The sequence below is a fragment of the Schistocerca americana genome, chromosome X, assembly GCF_021461395.2.
Source record: "Schistocerca americana isolate TAMUIC-IGC-003095 chromosome X, iqSchAmer2.1, whole genome shotgun sequence".
In the NCBI taxonomy this organism is placed as follows: Eukaryota; Metazoa; Arthropoda; class Insecta; order Orthoptera; family Acrididae; genus Schistocerca; species Schistocerca americana.
In genome coordinates, this window is record NC_060130.1 from 65,114,952 (window position 1) to 65,136,652 (window position 21,701).

The window sequence follows — 21,701 nt, forward strand, 5'->3', positions numbered from 1 at the left end:
ATTCTGGCCAGTTCACCTGATGCGATGCGCTGTTATCAGTCAACCTAAAAAATATCACAGTACTCCTGCCGGAAGCTTCTCGAGTTTGCCGAAGTATTTCGCCTGTTGACGAAGCATTTGGATACCTTAAGAGAGTCATAGTTACTCCTTGCTGTTGCTCCCCATTTTACAACAGGCACATCTACAAGCTTACACTGGCCAATTCTCCTGAAGCGATACGCTAATATCTATTGACATAAAGACTTTCACAGTACTCCTGCCGGGAGCTTTTCGACTTTGCCGATGTATTTCGCCTATTGACGAGTCGTTTGGCTACCTTAAGAGAGTCATAGTTACTCCTGTCAGTTGCTCCCCGTTAAACCACAGTCACATCTACGATTTTCCTCTGCCGCTTTCACCAGCCGCGATACGCCATTATTTGTTGAAATTATGACTTTCACAGTACTCCTGCTAGGGGTTCCTCCAGTTTACCAATGTATTTCGCCTGTTGACGAAGCATTTGGCTACCTTAAGAGAGTCATAGTTACTCCTGTCAGTTGCTCCCCGTTAAACCACAGTCACATCTACGATTTTCCTCTGCCGCTTTCACCAGCCGCGATACGCCATTATTTGTTGAAATTATGACTTTCACAGTACTCCTGCTAGGGGTTCCTCCAGTTTACCAATGTATTTCGCCTGTTGACGAAGCATTTGGCTACCTTAAGAGAGTCATAGTTACTCCTGTCAGTTGCTCCCCGTTAAACCACAGTCACATCTACGATTTTCCTCTGCCGCTTTCACCAGCCGCGATACGCCATTATTTGTTGAAATTATGACTTTCACAGTACTCCTGCTAGGGGTTCCTCCAGTTTACCAATGTATTTCGCCTGTTGACGAAGCATTTGGCTACCTTAAGAGAGTCATAGTTACTCCTGTCAGTTGCTCCCCGTTTTAACACAGTCACATTTTCAATCTTATTCTGGCCAGTTCACCCGAAGCGATACGCCACTTGACGAGGCATTTGGCTACCTTAAGAGAGTCATAGTTACTCCTGTCAGTTGCTCCCCGTTAAACCACAGTCACATCTACGATTTTCCTCTGCCGCTTTCACCAGCCGCGATACGCCATTATTTGTTGAAATTATGACTTTCACAGTACTCCTGCTAGGGGTTCCTCCAGTTTACCAATGTATTTCGCCTGTTGACGAAGCATTTGGCTACCTTAAGAGAGTCATAGTTACTCCTGTCAGTTGCTCCCCGTTAAACCACAGTCACATCTACGATTTTCCTCTGCCGCTTTCACCAGCCGCGATACGCCATTATTTGTTGAAATTATGACTTTCACAGTACTCCTGCTAGGGGTTCCTCCAGTTTACCAATGTATTTCGCCTGTTGACGAAGCATTTGGCTACCTTAAGAGAGTCATAGTTACTCCTGTCAGTTGCTCCCCGTTTTACCACAGTCACATTTTCAATCTTATTCTGGCCAGTTCACCTGATGCGATACGCTGTTATCAGTCAACCTAAAGAATTTCACAGTACTCTTGCCGGGAGCTCTCGAGTTTGCCGATGTATTTCGCCTGTTGACGAGGCATTTGGTTACCTTAAGAGAGTCATAGTTACCCCTTGCTGTTGCTCCCCATTTTACAACAGGCACATCTACAAGCTTACACTGGCCAATTCTCCTGAAGCGATACGCTAATATCTATTGACATAAAGACTTTCACAGTACTCCTGCCGGGAGCTTTTCGACTTTGCCGATGTATTTCGCCTATTGACGAGGCGTTTGGCTACCTTAAGAGAGTCATAGTTACTCCTGCCAGTGTCTCTCCGTTAAACCACAGTCACATCTACCATTTTCCTCTGCCCCTTTCACCAGACGCGATACGCCATTATTTGTCGACATCATGACTTTCAAAGTACTCCTGCTAGGGGCTCCTCCAGTCTACCAATGTATTTCGCCTGTTGACGAGGCATTTGGCTACCTTAAGAGAGTCATACTTACTCCTGTCAGTTGCTCCCCGTTTTACCACAGTCACATTTTCAATCTTATTCTGGCCAGTTCACCCGAAGCGATACGCCACTTGACGAGGCATTTGGCTACCTTAAGAGAGTCATAGTTACTCCTGTCAGTTGCTCCCCGTTAAACCACAGTCACATCTACGATTTTCCTCTGCCGCTTTCACCAGCCGCGATACGCCATTATTTGTTGAAATTATGACTTTCACAGTACTCCTGCTAGGGGTTCCTCCAGTTTACCAATGTATTTCGCCTGTTGACGAAGCATTTGGCTACCTTAAGAGAGTCATAGTTACTCCTATCAGTTGCTCCCCGTTAAACCACAGTCACATCTACGATTTTCCTCTGCCGCTTTCACCAGCCGCGATACGCCATTATTTGTTGAAATTATGACTTTCACAGTACTCCTGCTAGGGGTTCCTCCAGTTTACCAATGTATTTCGCCTGTTGACGAAGCATTTGGCTACCTTAAGAGAGTCATAGTTACTCCTGTCAGTTGCTCCCCGTTTTACCACAGTCACATTTTCAATCTTATTCTGGCCAGTTCACCTGATGCGATACGCTGTTATCAGTCAACCTAAAAAATATCACAGTACTCCTGCCGGAAGCTTCTCGAGTTTGCCGAAGTATTTCGCCTGTTGACGAAGCATTTGGATACCTTAAGAGAGTCATAGTTACTCCTTGCTGTTGCTCCCCATTTTACAACAGGCACATCTACAAGCTTACTCTGGCCAATTCTCCTGAAGCGATACGCTAATATCTGTAGACATAAAGACTTTCACAGTACTCCTGCTGGGAGCTTCTCTACTTTGCCGATGTATTTCGCCTATTGACGAGGCATTTGGCTACCTTAAGAGAGTCATAGTTACTCCTGTCAGTTGCTCCCCGTTAAACCACAGTCACATCTACGATTTTCCTCTGCCGCTTTCACCAGACGCGATACGCCATTATTTGTCGAAATTATGACTTTCACAGTACTCCTGCTAGGGGTTCCTCCAGTTTACCAAAGTATTTCGCCTGTTGACGAACCATTTGGCTACCTTAAGAGAGTCATAGTTACTCCTGTCAGTTGCTCCCCGTTTTACCACAGTCACATTTTCAATCTTATTCTGGCCAGTTCACCTGATGCGATACGCTGTTATCAGTCAACCTAAAGAATTTCACAGTACTCTTGCCGGGAGCTCTCGAGTTTGCCGATGTATTTCGCCTGTTGACGAGGCATTTGGTTACCTTAAGAGAGTCATAGTTACCCCTTGCTGTTGCTCCCCATTTTACAACAGGCACATCTACAAGCTTACACTGGCCAATTCTCCTGAAGCGATACGCTAATATCTATTGACATAAAGACTTTCACAGTACTCCTGCCGGGAGCTTTTCGACTTTGCCGATGTATTTCGCCTATTGACGAGGCGTTTGGCTACCTTAAGAGAGTCATAGTTACTCCTGCCAGTGTCTCTCCGTTAAACCACAGTCACATCTACCATTTTCCTCTGCCCCTTTCACCAGACGCGATACGCCATTATTTGTCGACATCATGACTTTCAAAGTACTCCTGCTAGGGGCTCCTCCAGTCTACCAATGTATTTCGCCTGTTGACGAGGCATTTGGCTACCTTAAGAGAGTCATACTTACTCCTGTCAGTTGCTCCCCGTTTTACCACAGTCACATTTTCAATCTTATTCTGGCCAGTTCACCCGAAGCGATACGCCACTTGACGAGGCATTTGGCTACCTTAAGAGAGTCATAGTTACTCCTGTCAGTTGCTCCCCGTTAAACCACAGTCACATCTACGATTTTCCTCTGCCGCTTTCACCAGCCGCGATACGCCATTATTTGTTGAAATTATGACTTTCACAGTACTCCTGCTAGGGGTTCCTCCAGTTTACCAATGTATTTCGCCTGTTGACGAAGCATTTGGCTACCTTAAGAGAGTCATAGTTACTCCTATCAGTTGCTCCCCGTTAAACCACAGTCACATCTACGATTTTCCTCTGCCGCTTTCACCAGCCGCGATACGCCATTATTTGTTGAAATTATGACTTTCACAGTACTCCTGCTAGGGGTTCCTCCAGTTTACCAATGTATTTCGCCTGTTGACGAAGCATTTGGCTACCTTAAGAGAGTCATAGTTACTCCTGTCAGTTGCTCCCCGTTTTACCACAGTCACATTTTCAATCTTATTCTGGCCAGTTCACCTGATGCGATACGCTGTTATCAGTCAACCTAAAAAATATCACAGTACTCCTGCCGGAAGCTTCTCGAGTTTGCCGAAGTATTTCGCCTGTTGACGAAGCATTTGGATACCTTAAGAGAGTCATAGTTACTCCTTGCTGTTGCTCCCCATTTTACAACAGGCACATCTACAAGCTTACTCTGGCCAATTCTCCTGAAGCGATACGCTAATATCTGTAGACATAAAGACTTTCACAGTACTCCTGCTGGGAGCTTCTCTACTTTGCCGATGTATTTCGCCTATTGACGAGGCATTTGGCTACCTTAAGAGAGTCATAGTTACTCCTGTCAGTTGCTCCCCGTTAAACCACAGTCACATCTACGATTTTCCTCTGCCGCTTTCACCAGACGCGATACGCCATTATTTGTCGAAATTATGACTTTCACAGTACTCCTGCTAGGGGTTCCTCCAGTTTACCAAAGTATTTCGCCTGTTGACGAACCATTTGGCTACCTTAAGAGAGTCATAGTTACTCCTGTCAGTTGCTCCCCGTTTTACCACAGTCACATTTTCAATCTTATTCTGGCCAGTTCACCCGAAGCGATACGCCACTTGACGAGGCATTTGGCTACCTTAAGAGAGTCGTAGTTACTCCTGCCCGTGTCTCTCCGTTAAACCACAGTCACATCTACCATTTTCCTCTGTCCCTTTCACCAGACGCGATACGCCATTATTTGTAGACATCATGACTTTCAAAGTACTTCTGCTAGGGGCTCCTCCAGTTTACCAATGTATTTCGCCTGTTGACGAGGCATTTGGCTACCTTAAGAGAGTCATACTTACTCCTGTCAGTTGCTCCCCGTTTTACCACAGTCACATTTTCAATCTCATTCTGGCCAGTTCACCCGAAGCGATACGCCATTATCAGTCATCCTAAAGAATTTCACAGTACTCCTGCCGGGAGCTTCTCGAGTTTGCCGATGTATTTCGCCTGTTGACGAGGCATTTGGATACCTTAAGAGAGTCATAGTTGCACCTTGCTGTTGCTCACCATTTTACAACAGGCACATCTACAAGCTTACTCTATCCAATTCTGCTGAAGCGATACGCTAATATCTGTTGACATAAAGACTTTCACAGTTCTCCTGCCGGGAGCTTCTCGACTTTGCCGACGTATTTCGCATATTGACGAGGCACCTGGCTACCTTAAGAGAGTTATAGTTACTTCTGCCAGTGTCTCTCCGTTAAACCACATTAACATTTACAATTTTCCTCTGCCCCTTTCACCAGACACGATACGATATTATTCTTCGACATTATGACTTTCACAGTACTCCTGCTAGGGGCTCCTCCTGTTTACCAATGTATTTCGCCTGTTGACGAGGCATTTGGCTACCTTAAGAGGGTCATACTTACTCCTGTCACTTGCTCCCCGTTTTACCACAGTCACATTTTCAATCTTATTCTGGCCAGTTCACCTGAAGCGATACGCCATTATCAGTCAACCTAAAGAATATCACAGTACTCCTGCCAGGAGCTCTCGAGTTTGCCGATGTATTTCGCCTGTTGACGAGGCATTTGGATACCTTAAGAGAGTCATAGTTACCCCTTGCTGTTGCTCCCCATTTTACAACAGGCACATCTACAAGCTTACTCTGGCCAATTCCTCTGAAGCGATAGGCTAATATCTGTTGACATAAAGACTTTCACAGTACTCCTGCCGTGATCTTTTCGACTTTGCCGATGTATTTCGCCTATTGACGAGGCGTTTGGCTACCTTAAGAGAGTCGTAGTTACTCCTGCCCGTGTCTCTCCGTTAAACCACAGTCACATCTACCATTTTCCTCTGCCCCTTTCACCAGACGCGATACGCCATTATTTGTAGACATCATGACTTTCAAAGTACTTCTGCTAGGGGCTCCTCCAGTTTACCAATGTATTTCGCCTGTTGACGAGGCATTTGGCTACCTTAAGAGAGTCATACTTACTCCTGTCAGTTGCTCCCCGTTTTACCACAGTCACATTTTCAATCTCATTCTGGCCAGTTCACCTGATGCGATACGCTGTTATCAGTCAACCTAAAAAATATCACAGTACTCCTGCCGGAAGCTTCTCGAGTTTGCCGAAGTATTTCGCCTGTTGACGAAGCATTTGGATACCTTAAGAGAGTCATAGTTACTCCTTGCTGTTGCTCCCCGTTAAACCACAGTCACATCTACGATTTTCCTCTGCCGCTTTCACCAGCCGCGATACGCCATTATTTGTTGAAATTATGACTTTCACAGTACTCCTGCTAGGGGTTCCTCCAGTTTACCAATGTATTTCGCCTGTTGACGAAGCATTTGGCTACCTTAAGAGAGTCATAGTTACTCCTGTCAGTTGCTCCCCGTTTTACCACAGTCACATTTTCAATCTTATTCTGGCCAGTTCACCTGATGCGATACGCTGTTATCAGTCAACCTAAAAAATATCACAGTACTCCTGCCGGAAGCTTCTCGAGTTTGCCGAAGTATTTCGCCTGTTGACGAAGCATTTGGATACCTTAAGAGAGTCATAGTTACTCCTTGCTGTTGCTCCCCATTTTACAACAGGCACATCTACAAGCTTACTCTGGCCAATTCTCCTGAAGCGATACGCTAATATCTGTAGACATAAAGACTTTCACAGTACTCCTGCTGGGAGCTTCTCTACTTTGCCGATGTATTTCGCCTATTGACGAGGCATTTGGCTACCTTAAGAGAGTCATAGTTACTCCTGTCAGTTGCTCCCCGTTAAACCACAGTCACATCTACGATTTTCCTCTGCCGCTTTCACCAGACGCGATACGCCATTATTTGTCGAAATTATGACTTTCACAGTACTCCTGCTAGGGGTTCCTCCAGTTTACCAAAGTATTTCGCCTGTTGACGAAGCATTTGGCTACCTTAAGAGAGTCATAGTTACTCCTGTCAGTTGCTCCCCGATTTACCACAGTCACATTTTCAATCTTATTCTGGCCAGTTCACCTGAAGCGATACGCCATTATCGGTCAACCTAAAGAATTTCACAGTACTCTTGCCGGGAGCTCTCGAGTTTGCCGATGTATTTCGCCTGTTGACGAGGCATTTGGTTACCTTAAGAGAGTCATAGTTACCCCTTGCTGTTGCTCCCCATTTTACAACAGGCACATCTACAAGCTTACACTGGCCAATTCTCCTGAAGCGATACGCTAATATCTATTGACATAAAGACTTTCACAGTACTCCTGCCGGGAGCTTTTCGACTTTGCCGATGTATTTCGCCTATTGACGAGGCGTTTGGCTACCTTAAGAGAGTCATAGTTACTCCTGTCAGTTGCTCCCCGTTAAACCACAGTCACATCTACGATTTTCCTCTGCCGCTTTCACCAGCCGCGATACGCCATTATTTGTTGAAATTATGACTTTCACAGTACTCCTGCTAGGGGTTCCTCCAGTTTACCAATGTATTTCGCCTGTTGACGAAGCATTTGGCTACCTTAAGAGAGTCATAGTTACTCCTGTCAGTTGCTCCCCGTTTTACCACAGTCACATTTTCAATCTTATTCTGGCCAGTTCACCTGATGCGATACGCTGTTATCAGTCAACCTAAAAAATATCACAGTACTCCTGCCGGAAGCTTCTCGAGTTTGCCGAAGTATTTCGCCTGTTGACGAAGCATTTGGATACCTTAAGAGAGTCATAGTTACTCCTTGCTGTTGCTCCCCATTTTACAACAGGCACATCTACAAGCTTACACTGGCCAATTCTCCTGAAGCGATACGCTAATATCTATTGACATAAAGACTTTCACAGTACTCCTGCCGGGAGCTTTTCGACTTTGCCGATGTATTTCGCCTATTGACGAGTCGTTTGGCTACCTTAAGAGAGTCATAGTTACTCCTGTCAGTTGCTCCCCGTTAAACCACAGTCACATCTACGATTTTCCTCTGCCGCTTTCACCAGCCGCGATACGCCATTATTTGTTGAAATTATGACTTTCACAGTACTCCTGCTAGGGGTTCCTCCAGTTTACCAATGTATTTCGCCTGTTGACGAAGCATTTGGCTACCTTAAGAGAGTCATAGTTACTCCTGTCAGTTGCTCCCCGTTAAACCACAGTCACATCTACGATTTTCCTCTGCCGCTTTCACCAGCCGCGATACGCCATTATTTGTTGAAATTATGACTTTCACAGTACTCCTGCTAGGGGTTCCTCCAGTTTACCAATGTATTTCGCCTGTTGACGAAGCATTTGGCTACCTTAAGAGAGTCATAGTTACTCCTGTCAGTTGCTCCCCGTTAAACCACAGTCACATCTACGATTTTCCTCTGCCGCTTTCACCAGTCGCGATACGCCATTATTTGTTGAAATTATGACTTTCACAGTACTCCTGCTAGGGGTTCCTCCAGTTTACCAATGTATTTCGCCTGTTGACGAAGCATTTGGCTACCTTAAGAGAGTCATAGTTACTCCTGTCAGTTGCTCCCCGTTTTAACACAGTCACATTTTCAATCTTATTCTGGCCAGTTCACCCGAAGCGATACGCCACTTGACGAGGCATTTGGCTACCTTAAGAGAGTCATAGTTACTCCTGTCAGTTGCTCCCCGTTAAACCACAGTCACATCTACGATTTTCCTCTGCCGCTTTCACCAGCCGCGATACGCCATTATTTGTTGAAATTATGACTTTCACAGTACTCCTGCTAGGGGTTCCTCCAGTTTACCAATGTATTTCGCCTGTTGACGAAGCATTTGGCTACCTTAAGAGAGTCATAGTTACTCCTGTCAGTTGCTCCCCGTTAAACCACAGTCACATCTACGATTTTCCTCTGCCGCTTTCACCAGCCGCGATACGCCATTATTTGTTGAAATTATGACTTTCACAGTACTCCTGCTAGGGGTTCCTCCAGTTTACCAATGTATTTCGCCTGTTGACGAAGCATTTGGCTACCTTAAGAGAGTCATAGTTACTCCTGTCAGTTGCTCCCCGTTTTACCACAGTCACATTTTCAATCTTATTCTGGCCAGTTCACCTGATGCGATACGCTGTTATCAGTCAACCTAAAGAATTTCACAGTACTCTTGCCGGGAGCTCTCGAGTTTGCCGATGTATTTCGCCTGTTGACGAGGCATTTGGTTACCTTAAGAGAGTCATAGTTACCCCTTGCTGTTGCTCCCCATTTTACAACAGGCACATCTACAAGCTTACACTGGCCAATTCTCCTGAAGCGATACGCTAATATCTATTGACATAAAGACTTTCACAGTACTCCTGCCGGGAGCTTTTCGACTTTGCCGATGTATTTCGCCTATTGACGAGGCGTTTGGCTACCTTAAGAGAGTCATAGTTACTCCTGCCAGTGTCTCTCCGTTAAACCACAGTCACATCTACCATTTTCCTCTGCCCCTTTCACCAGACGCGATACGCCATTATTTGTCGACATCATGACTTTCAAAGTACTCCTGCTAGGGGCTCCTCCAGTCTACCAATGTATTTCGCCTGTTGACGAGGCATTTGGCTACCTTAAGAGAGTCATACTTACTCCTGTCAGTTGCTCCCCGTTTTACCACAGTCACATTTTCAATCTTATTCTGGCCAGTTCACCCGAAGCGATACGCCACTTGACGAGGCATTTGGCTACCTTAAGAGAGTCATAGTTACTCCTGTCAGTTGCTCCCCGTTAAACCACAGTCACATCTACGATTTTCCTCTGCCGCTTTCACCAGCCGCGATACGCCATTATTTGTTGAAATTATGACTTTCACAGTACTCCTGCTAGGGGTTCCTCCAGTTTACCAATGTATTTCGCCTGTTGACGAAGCATTTGGCTACCTTAAGAGAGTCATAGTTACTCCTATCAGTTGCTCCCCGTTAAACCACAGTCACATCTACGATTTTCCTCTGCCGCTTTCACCAGCCGCGATACGCCATTATTTGTTGAAATTATGACTTTCACAGTACTCCTGCTAGGGGTTCCTCCAGTTTACCAATGTATTTCGCCTGTTGACGAAGCATTTGGCTACCTTAAGAGAGTCATAGTTACTCCTGTCAGTTGCTCCCCGTTTTACCACAGTCACATTTTCAATCTTATTCTGGCCAGTTCACCTGATGCGATACGCTGTTATCAGTCAACCTAAAAAATATCACAGTACTCCTGCCGGAAGCTTCTCGAGTTTGCCGAAGTATTTCGCCTGTTGACGAAGCATTTGGATACCTTAAGAGAGTCATAGTTACTCCTTGCTGTTGCTCCCCATTTTACAACAGGCACATCTACAAGCTTACTCTGGCCAATTCTCCTGAAGCGATACGCTAATATCTGTAGACATAAAGACTTTCACAGTACTCCTGCTGGGAGCTTCTCTACTTTGCCGATGTATTTCGCCTATTGACGAGGCATTTGGCTACCTTAAGAGAGTCATAGTTACTCCTGTCAGTTGCTCCCCGTTAAACCACAGTCACATCTACGATTTTCCTCTGCCGCTTTCACCAGACGCGATACGCCATTATTTGTCGAAATTATGACTTTCACAGTACTCCTGCTAGGGGTTCCTCCAGTTTACCAAAGTATTTCGCCTGTTGACGAACCATTTGGCTACCTTAAGAGAGTCATAGTTACTCCTGTCAGTTGCTCCCCGTTTTACCACAGTCACATTTTCAATCTTATTCTGGCCAGTTCACCCGAAGCGATACGCCACTTGACGAGGCATTTGGCTACCTTAAGAGAGTCATAGTTACTCCTGTCAGTTGCTCCCCGTTAAACCACAGTCACATCTACGATTTTCCTCTGCCGCTTTCACCAGCCGCGATACGCCATTATTTGTTGAAATTATGACTTTCACAGTAGTCCTGCTAGATGTTCCTCCAGTTTACCAATGTATTTCGCCTGTTGACGAAGCATTTGGCTACCTTAAGAGAGTCATAGTTACTCCTGTCAGTTGCTCCCCGTTAAACCACAGTCACATCTACGATTTTCCTCTGCCGCTTTCACCAGCCGCGATACGCCATTATTTGTTGAAATTATGACTTTCACAGTACTCCTGCTAGGGGTTCCTCCAGTTTACCAATGTATTTCGCCTGTTGACGAAGCATTTGGCTACCTTAAGAGAGTCATAGTTACTCCTGTCAGTTGCTCCCCGTTTTACCACAGTCACATTTTCAATCTTATTCTGGCCAGTTCACCTGATGCGATACGCTGTTATCAGTCAACCTAAAAAATATCACAGTACTCCTCCCGGAAGCTTCTCGAGTTTGCCGAAGTATTTCGCCTGTTGACGAAGCATTTGGATACCTTAAGAGAGTCATAGTTACTCCTTGCTGTTGCTCCCCATTTTACAACAGGCACATCTACAAGCTTACTCTGGCCAATTCTCCTGAAGCGATACGCTAATATCTGTAGACATAAAGACTTTCACAGTACTCCTGCTGGGAGCTTCTCTACTTTGCCGATGTATTTCGCCTATTGACGAGGCATTTGGCTACCTTAAGAGAGTCATAGTTACTCCTGTCAGTTGCTCCCCGTTAAACCACAGTCACATCTACGATTTTCCTCTGCCGCTTTCACCAGACGCGATACGCCATTATTTGTCGAAATTATGACTTTCACAGTACTCCTGCTAGGGGTTCCTCCAGTTTACCAAAGTATTTCGCCTGTTGACGAACCATTTGGCTACCTTAAGAGAGTCATAGTTACTCCTGTCAGTTGCTCCCCGTTTTACCACAGTCACATTTTCAATCTTATTCTGGCCAGTTCACCCGAAGCGATACGCCACTTGACGAGGCATTTGGCTACCTTAAGAGAGTCATAGTTACTCCTGTCAGTTGCTCCCCGTTAAACCACAGTCACATCTACGATTTTCCTCTGCCGCTTTCACCAGCCGCGATACGCCATTATTTGTTGAAATTATGACTTTCACAGTACTCCTGCTAGGGGTTCCTCCAGTTTACCAATGTATTTCGCCTGTTGACGAAGCATTTGGCTACCTTAAGAGAGTCATAGTTACTCCTGTCAGTTGCTCCCCGTTTTACCACAGTCACATTTTCAATCTTATTCTGGCCAGTTCACCTGATGCGATACGCTGTTATCAGTCAACCTAAAAAATATCACAGTACTCCTGCCGGAAGCTTCTCGAGTTTGCCGAAGTATTTCGCCTGTTGACGAAGCATTTGGATACCTTAAGAGAGTCATAGTTACTCCTTGCTGTTGCTCCCCATTTTACAACAGGCACATCTACAAGCTTACTCTGGCCAATTCTCCTGAAGCGATACGCTAATATCTGTAGACATAAAGACTTTCACAGTACTCCTGCTGGGAGCTTCTCTACTTGGCCGATGTATTTCGCCTATTGACGAGGCATTTGGCTACCTTAAGAGAGTCATAGTTACTCCTGTCAGTTGCTCCCCGTTAAACCACAGTCACATCTACGATTTTCCTCTGCCGCTTTCACCAGACGCGATACGCCATTATTTGTCGAAATTATGACTTTCACAGTACTCCTGCTAGGGGTTCCTCCAGTTTACCAAAGTATTTCGCCTGTTGACGAACCATTTGGCTACCTTAAGAGAGTCATAGTTACTCCTGTCAGTTGCTCCCCGTTTTACCACAGTCACATTTTCAATCTTATTCTGGCCAGTTCACCTGAAGCGATACGCCATTATCGGTCAACCTAAAGAATTTCACAGTACTCTTGCCGGGAGCTCTCGAGTTTGCCGATGTATTTCGCCTGTTGACGAGGCATTTGGTTACCTTAAGAGAGTCATAGTTACCCCTTGCTGTTGCTCCCCATTTTACAACAGGCACATCTACAAGCTTACACTGGCCAATTCTCCTGAAGCGATACGCTAATATCTATTGACATAAAGACTTTCACAGTACTCCTGCCGGGAGCTTTTCGACTTTGCCGATGTATTTCGCCTATTGACGAGGCGTTTGGCTACCTTAAGAGAGTCATAGTTACTCCTGCCAGTGTCTCTCCGTTAAACCACAGTCACATCTACCATTTTCCTCTGCCCCTTTCACCAGACGCGATACGCCATTATTTGTCGACATCATGACTTTCAAAGTACTCCTGCTAGGGGCTCCTCCAGTCTACCAATGTATTTCGCCTGTTAACGAGGCATTTGGCTACCTTAAGAGAGTCATAGTTACTCCTGTCAGTTGCTCCCCGTTTTACCACAGTCACATTTTCAATCTTATTCTGGCCAGTTCACCCGAAGCGATACGCCACTTGACGAGGCATTTGGCTACCTTAAGAGAGTCATAGTTACCCCTGGCAGTTGCTCCCCGTTAAACCACAGTCACATCTACGATTTTCCTCTGCCGCTTTCACCAGCCGCGATACGCCATTATTTGTTGAAATTATGACTTTCACAGTAGTCCTGCTAGGGGTTCCTCCAGTTTACCAATGTATTTCGCCTGTTGACGAAGCATTTGGCTACCTTAAGAGAGTCATAGTTACTCCTGTCAGTTGCTCCCCGTTAAACCACAGTCACATCTACGATTTTCCTCTGCCGCTTTCACCAGCCGCGATACGCCATTATTTGTTGAAATTATGACTTTCACAGTACTCCTGCTAGGGGTTCCTCCAGTTTACCAATGTATTTCGCCTGTTGACGAAGCATTTGGCTACCTTAAGAGAGTCATAGTTACTCCTGTCAGTTGCTCCCCGTTTTACCACAGTCACATTTTCAATCTTATTCTGGCCAGTTCACCTGATGCGATACGCTGTTATCAGTCAACCTAAAAAATATCACAGTACTCCTGCCGGAAGTTTCTCGAGTTTGCCGAAGTATTTCGCCTGTTGACGAAGCATTTGGATACCTTAAGAGAGTCATAGTTACTCCTTGCTGTTGCTCCCCATTTTACAACAGGCACATCTACAAGCTTACTCTGGCCAATTCTCCTGAAGCGATACGCTAATATCTGTAGACATAAAGACTTTCACAGTACTCCTGCTGGGAGCTTCTCTACTTTGCCGATGTATTTCGCCTATTGACGAGGCATTTGGCTACCTTAAGAGAGTCATAGTTACTCCTGTCAGTTGCTCCCCGTTAAACCACAGTCACATCTACGATTTTCCTCTGCCGCTTTCACCAGACGCGATACACCATTATTTGTCGAAATTATGACTTTCACAGTACTCCTGCTAGGGGTTCCTCCAGTTTACCAAAGTATTTCGCCTGTTGACGAACCATTTGGCTACCTTAAGAGAGTCATAGTTACTCCTGTCAGTTGCTCCCCGTTTTACCACAGTCACATTTTCAATCTTATTCTGGCCAGTTCACCTGAAGCGATACGCCATTATCGGTCAACCTAAAGAATTTCACAGTACTCTTGCCGGGAGCTCTCGAGTTTGCCGATGTATTTCGCCTGTTGACGAGGCATTTGGTTACCTTAAGAGAGTCATAGTTACCCCTTGCTGTTGCTCCCCATTTTACAACAGGCACATCTACAAGCTTACACTGGCCAATTCTCCTGAAGCGATACGCTAATATCTATTGACATAAAGACTTTCACAGTACTCCTGCCGGGAGCTTTTCGACTTTGCCGATGTATTTCGCCTATTGACGAGGCGTTTGGCTACCTTAAGAGAGTCATAGTTACTCCTGCCAGTGTCTCTCCGTTAAACCACAGTCACATCTACCATTTTCCTCTGCCCCTTTCACCAGACGCGATACGCCATTATTTGTCGACATCATGACTTTCAAAGTACTCCTGCTAGGGGCTCCTCCAGTCTACCAATGTATTTCGCCTGTTGACGAGGCATTTGGCTACCTTAAGAGAGTCATACTTACTCCTGTCAGTTGCTCCCCGTTTTACCACAGTCACATTTTCAATCTTATTCTGACCAGTTCACCCGAAGCGATACGCCACTTGATGAGGCATTTGGCTACCTTAAGAGAGTCATAGTTACTCCTGTCAGTTGCTCCCCGTTAAACCACAGTCACATCTACGATTTTCCTCTGCCGCTTTCACCAGCCGCGATACGCCATTATTTGTTGAAATTATGACTTTCACAGTACTCCTGCTAGGGGTTCCTCCAGTTTACCAATGTATTTCGCCTGTTGACGAAGCATTTGGCTACCTTAAGAGAGTCATAGTTACTCCTGTCAGTTGCTCCCCGTTAAACCACAGTCACATCTACGATTTTCCTCTGCCGCTTTCACCAGCCGCGATACGCCATTATTTGTTGAAATTATGACTTTCACAGTACTCCTGCTAGGGGTTCCTCCAGTTTACCAATGTATTTCGCCTGTTGACGAAGCATTTGGCTACCTTAAGAGAGTCATAGTTACTCCTGTCAGTTGCTCCCCGTTTTACCACAGTCACATTTTCAATCTTATTCTGGCCAGTTCACCTGATGCGATACGCTGTTATCAGTCAACCTAAAAAATATCACAGTACTCCTGCCGGAAGCTTCTCGAGTTTGCCGAAGTATTTCGCCTGTTGACGAAGCATTTGGATACCTTAAGAGAGTCATAGTTACTCCTTGATGTTGCTCCCCATTTTACAACAGGCACATCTACAAGCTTACTCTGGCCAATTCTCCTGAAGCGATACGCTAATATCTGTAGACATAAAGACTTTCACAGTACTCCTGCTGGGAGCTTCTCTACTTTGCCGATGTATTTCGCCTATTGACGAGGCATTTGGCTACCTTAAGAGAGTCATAGTTACTCCTGTCAGTTGCTCCCCGTTAAACCACAGTCACATCAACGACTTTCCTCTGCCGCTTTCACCAGACGCGATACGCCATTATTTGTCGAAATTATGACTTTCACAGTACTCCTGCTAGGGGTTCCTCCAGTTTACCAAAGTATTTCGCCTGTTGACGAACCATTTGGCTACCTTAAGAGAGTCATAGTTACTCCTGTCAGTTGCTCCCCGTTTTACCACAGTCACATTTTCAATCTTATTCTGGCCAGTTCACCTGAAGCGATACGCCATTATCGGTCAACCTAAAGAATTTCACAGTACTCTTGCCGGGAGCTCTCGAGTTTGCCGATGTATTTCGCCTGTTGACGAGGCATTTGGTTACCTTAAGAGAGTCATAGTTACCCCTTGCTGTTGCTCCCCATTTTACAACAGGCACATCTACAAGCTTACACTGGCCAATTCTCCTGAAGCGATACGCTAATATCTATTGGCATAAAGACTTTCACAGTACTCCTGCCGGGAGCTTTTCGACTTTGCCGATGTATTTCGCCTATTGACGAGGCGTTTGGCTACCTTAAGAGAGTCATAGTTACTCCTGCCAGTGTCTCTCCGTTAAACCACAGTCACATCTACCATTTTCCTCTGCCCCTTTCACCAGACGCGATACGCCATTATTTGTCGACATCATGACTTTCAAAGTACTCCTGCTAGGGGCTCCTCCAGTCTACCAATGTATTTCGCCTGTTGACGAGGCATTTGGCTACCTTAAGAGAGTCATACTTACTCCTGTCAGTTGCTCCCCGTTTTACCACAGTCACATTTTCAATCTTATTCTGACCAGTTCACCCGAAGCGATACGCCACTTGACGAGGCATTTGGCTACCTTAAGAGAGTCATAGTTACTCCTGTCAGTTGCTCCCCGTTAAACCACAGTCACATCTACGATTTTCCTCTGCCGCTTTCACCAGCCGCGATACGCCATTATTTGTTGAAATTATGACTTTCACAGTAGTCCTGCTAGGGGTTCCTCCAGTTTACCAATGTATTTCGCCTGTTGACGAAGCATTTGGCTACCTTAAGAGAGTCATAGTTACTCCTGTCAGTTGCTCCCCGTTAAACCACAGTCACATCTACGATTTTCCTCTGCCGCTTTCACCAGCCGCGATACGCCATTATTTGTTGAAATTATGACTTTCACAGTACTCCTGCTAGGGGTTCCTCCAGTTTACCAATGTATTTCGCCTGTTGACGAAGCATTTGGCTACCTTAAGAGAGTCATAGTTACTCCTGTCAGTTGCTCCCCGTTTTACCACAGTCACATTTTCAATCTTATTCTGGCCAGTTCACCTGATGCGATACGCTGTTATCAGTCAACCTAAAAAATATCACAGTACTCCTGCCGGAAGCTTCTCGAGTTTGCCGAAGTATTTCGCCTGTTGACGAAGCATTTGGATACCTTAAGAGAGTCATAGTTACTCCTTGCTGTTGCTCCCCATTTTACAACAGGCACATCTACAAGCTTACTCTGGCCAATTCTCCTGAAGCGATACGCTAATATCTGTAGACATAAAGACTTTCACAGTACTCCTGCTGGGAGCTTCTCTACTTTGCCGATGTATTTCGCCTATTGACGAGGCATTTGGCTACCTTAAGAGAGTCATAGTTACTCCTGTCAGTTGCTCCCCGTTAAACCACAGTCACATCTACGATTTTCCTCTGCCGCTTTCACCAGACGCGATACGCTATTATTTGTCGAAATTATGACTTTCACAGTACTCCTGCTAGGGGTTCCTCCAGTTTACCAAAGTATTTCGCCTGTTGACGAACCATTTGGCTACCTTAAGAGAGTCATAGTTACTCCTGTCAGTTGCTCCCCGTTTTACCACAGTCACATTTCCAATCTTATTCTGGCCAGTTCACCTGAAGCGATACGCCATTATCGGTCAACCTAAAGAATTTCACAGTACTCTTGCCGGGAGCTCTCGAGTTTGCCGATGTATTTCGCCTGTTGACGAGGCATTTGGTTACCTTAAGAGAGTCATAGTTACCCCTTGCTGTTGCTCCCCATTTTACAACAGGCACATCTACAAGCTTACACTGGCCAATTCTCCTGAAGCGATACGCTAATATCTATTGACATAAAGACTTTCACAGTACTCCTGCCGGGAGCTTTTCGACTTTGCCGATGTATTTCGCCTATTGACGAGGCGTTTGGCTACCTTAAGAGAGTCATAGTTACTCCTGCCAGTGTCTCTCCGTTAAACCACAGTCACATCTACCATTTTCCTCTGCCCCTTTCACCAGACGCGATACGCCATTATTTGTCGACATCATGACTTTCAAAGTACTCCTGCTAGGGGCTCCTCCAGTCTACCAATGTATTTCGCCTGTTAACGAGGCATTTGGCTACCTTAAGAGAGTCATAGTTACTCCTGTCAGTTGCTCCCCGTTTTACCACAGTCACATTTTCAATCTTATTCTGGCCAGTTCACCCGAAGCGATACGCCACTTGACGAGGCATTTGGCTACCTTAAGAGAGTCATAGTTACCCCTGGCAGTTGCTCCCCGTTAAACCACAGTCACATCTACGATTTTCCTCTGCCGCTTTCACCAGCCGCGATACGCCATTATTTGTTGAAATTATGACTTTCACAGTAGTCCTGCTAGGGGTTCCTCCAGTTTACCAATGTATTTCGCCTGTTGACGAAGCATTTGGCTACCTTAAGAGAGTCATAGTTACTCCTGTCAGTTGCTCCCCGTTAAACCACAGTCACATCTACGATTTTCCTCTGCCGCTTTCACCAGCCGCGATACGCCATTATTTGTTGAAATTATGACTTTCACAGTACTCCTGCTAGGGGTTCCTCCAGTTTACCAATGTATTTCGCCTGTTGACGAAGCATTTGGCTACCTTAAGAGAGTCATAGTTACTCCTGTCAGTTGCTCCCCGTTTTACCACAGTCACATTTTCAATCTTATTCTGGCCAGTTCACCTGATGCGATACGCTGTTATCAGTCAACCTAAAAAATATCACAGTACTCCTGCCGGAAGCTTCTCGAGTTTGCCGAAGTATTTCGCCTGTTGACGAAGCATTTGGATACCTTAAGAGAGTCATAGTTACTCCTTGCTGTTGCTCCCCATTTTACAACAGGCACATCTACAAGCTTACTCTGGCCAATTCTCCTGAAGCGATACGCTAATATCTGTAGACATAAAGACTTTCACAGTACTCCTGCTGGGAGCTTCTCTACTTTGCCGATGTATTTCGCCTATTGACGAGGCATTTGGCTACCTTAAGAGAGTCATAGTTACTCCTGTCAGTTGCTCCCCGTTAAACCACAGTCACATCTACGATTTTCCTCTGCCGCTTTCACCAGACGCGATACGCCATTATTTGTCGAAATTATGACTTTCACAGTACTCCTGCTAGGGGTTCCTCCAGTTTACCAAAGTATTTCGCCTGTTGACGAACCATTTGGCTACCTTAAGAGAGTCATAGTTACTCCTGTCAGTTGCTCCCCGTTTTACCACAGTCACATTTTCAATCTTATTCTGGCCAGTTCACCTGAAGCGATACGCCATTATCGGTCAACCTAAAGAATTTCACAGTACTCTTGCCGGGAGCTCTCGAGTTTGCCGATGTATTTCGCCTGTTGACGAGGCATTTGGTTACCTTAAGAGAGTCATAGTTACCCCTTGCTGTTGCTCCCCATTTTACAACAGGCACATCTACAAGCTTACACTGGCCAATTCTCCTGAAGCGATACGCTAATATCTATTGGCATAAAGACTTTCACAGTACTCCTGCCGGGAGCTTTTCGACTTTGCCGATGTATTTCGCCTATTGACGAGGCGTTTGGCTACCTTAAGAGAGTCATAGTTACTCCTGCCAGTGTCTCTCCGTTAAACCACAGTCACATCTACCATTTTCCTCTGCCCCTTTCACCAGACGCGATACGCCATTATTTGTCGACATCATGACTTTCAAAGTACTCCTGCTAGGGGCTCCTCCAGTCTACCAATGTATTTCGCCTGTTGACGAGGCATTTGGCTACCTTAAGAGAGTCATACTTACTCCTGTCAGTTGCTCCCCGTTTTACCACAGTCACATTTTCAATCTTATTCTGACCAGTTCACCCGAGGCGATACGCCACTTGACGAGGCATTTGGCTACCTTAAGAGAGTCATAGTTACTCCTGTCAGTTGCTCCCCGTTAAACCACAGTCACATCTACGATTTTCCTCTGCCGCTTTCACCAGCCGCGATACGCCATTATTTGTTGAAATTATGACTTTCACAGTACTCCTGCTAGGGGTTCCTCCAGTTTACCAATGTATTTCGCCTGTTGACGAAGCATTTGGCTACCTTAAGAGAGTCATAGTTACTCCTGTCAGTTGCTCCCCGTTAAACCACAGTCACATCTACGATTTTCCTCTGCCGCTTTCACCAGCAGCGATACGCCATTATTTGTTGAAATTATGACTTTCACAGTACTCCTGCTAGGGGTTCCTCCAGTTTACCAATGTATTTCGCCTGTTGACGAAGCATTTGGCTACCTTAAGAGAGTCATAGTTACTCCTGTCAGTTGCTCCCCGTTTTACCACAGTCACATTTTCAATCTTATTCTGGCCAGTTCACCTGATGCGATACGCTGTTATCAGTCAACCTAAAAAATATCACAGTACTCCTGCCGGAAGCTTCTCGAGTTTGCCGAAGTATTTCGCCTGTTGACGAAGCATTTGGATACCTTAGGAGAGTCATAGTTACTCCTTGCTGTTGCTCCCCATTTTACAACAGGCACATCTACAAGCTTACTCTGGCCAATTCTCCTGAAGCGATACGCTAATATCTGTAGACATAAAGACTTTCACAGTACTCCTGCTGGGAGCTTCTCTACTTTGCCGATGTATTTCGCCTATTGACGAGGCATTTGGCTACCTTAAGAGAGTCATAGTTACTCCTGTCAGTTGCTCCCCGTTAAACCACAGTCACATCAACGATTTTCCTCTGCCGCTTTCACCAGACGCGATACGCCATTATTTGTCGAAATTATGACTTTCACAGTACTCCTGCTAGGGGTTCCTCCAGTTTACCAAAGTATTTCGCCTGTTGACGAACCATTTGGCTACCTTAAGAGAGTCATAGTTACTCCTGTCAGTTGCTCCCCGTTTTACCACAGTCACATTTTCAATCTTATTCTGGCCAGTTCACCTGAAGCGATACGCCATTATCGGTCAACCTAAAGAATTTCACAGTACTCTTGCCGGGAGCTCTCGAGTTTGCCGATGTATTTCGCCTGTTGACGAGGCATTTGGTTACCTTAAGAGAGTCATAGTTACCCCTTGCTGTTGCTCCCCATTTTACAACAGGCACATCTACAAGCTTACACTGGCCAATTCTCCTGAAGCGATACGCTAATATCTATTGACATAAAGACTTTCACAGTACTCCTGCCGGGAGCTTTTCGACTTTGCCGATGTATTTCGCCTATTGACGAGGCGTTTGGCTACCTTAAGAGAGTCATAGTTACTCCTGCCAGTGTCTCTCCGTTAAACCACAGTCACATCTACCATTTTCCTCTGCCCCTTTCACCAGACGCGATACGCCATTATTTGTCGACATCATGACTTTCAAAGTACTCCTGCTAGGGGCTCCTCCAGTCTACCAATGTATTTCGCCTGTTGACGAGGCATTTGGCTACCTTAAGAGAGTCATACTTACTCCTGTCAGTTGCTCCCCGTTTTACCACAGTCACATTTTCAATCTTATTCTGACCAGTTCACCCGAAGCGATACGCCACTTGACGAGGCATTTGGCTACCTTAAGAGAGTCATAGTTACTCCTGTCAGTTGCTCCCCGTTAAACCACAGTCACATC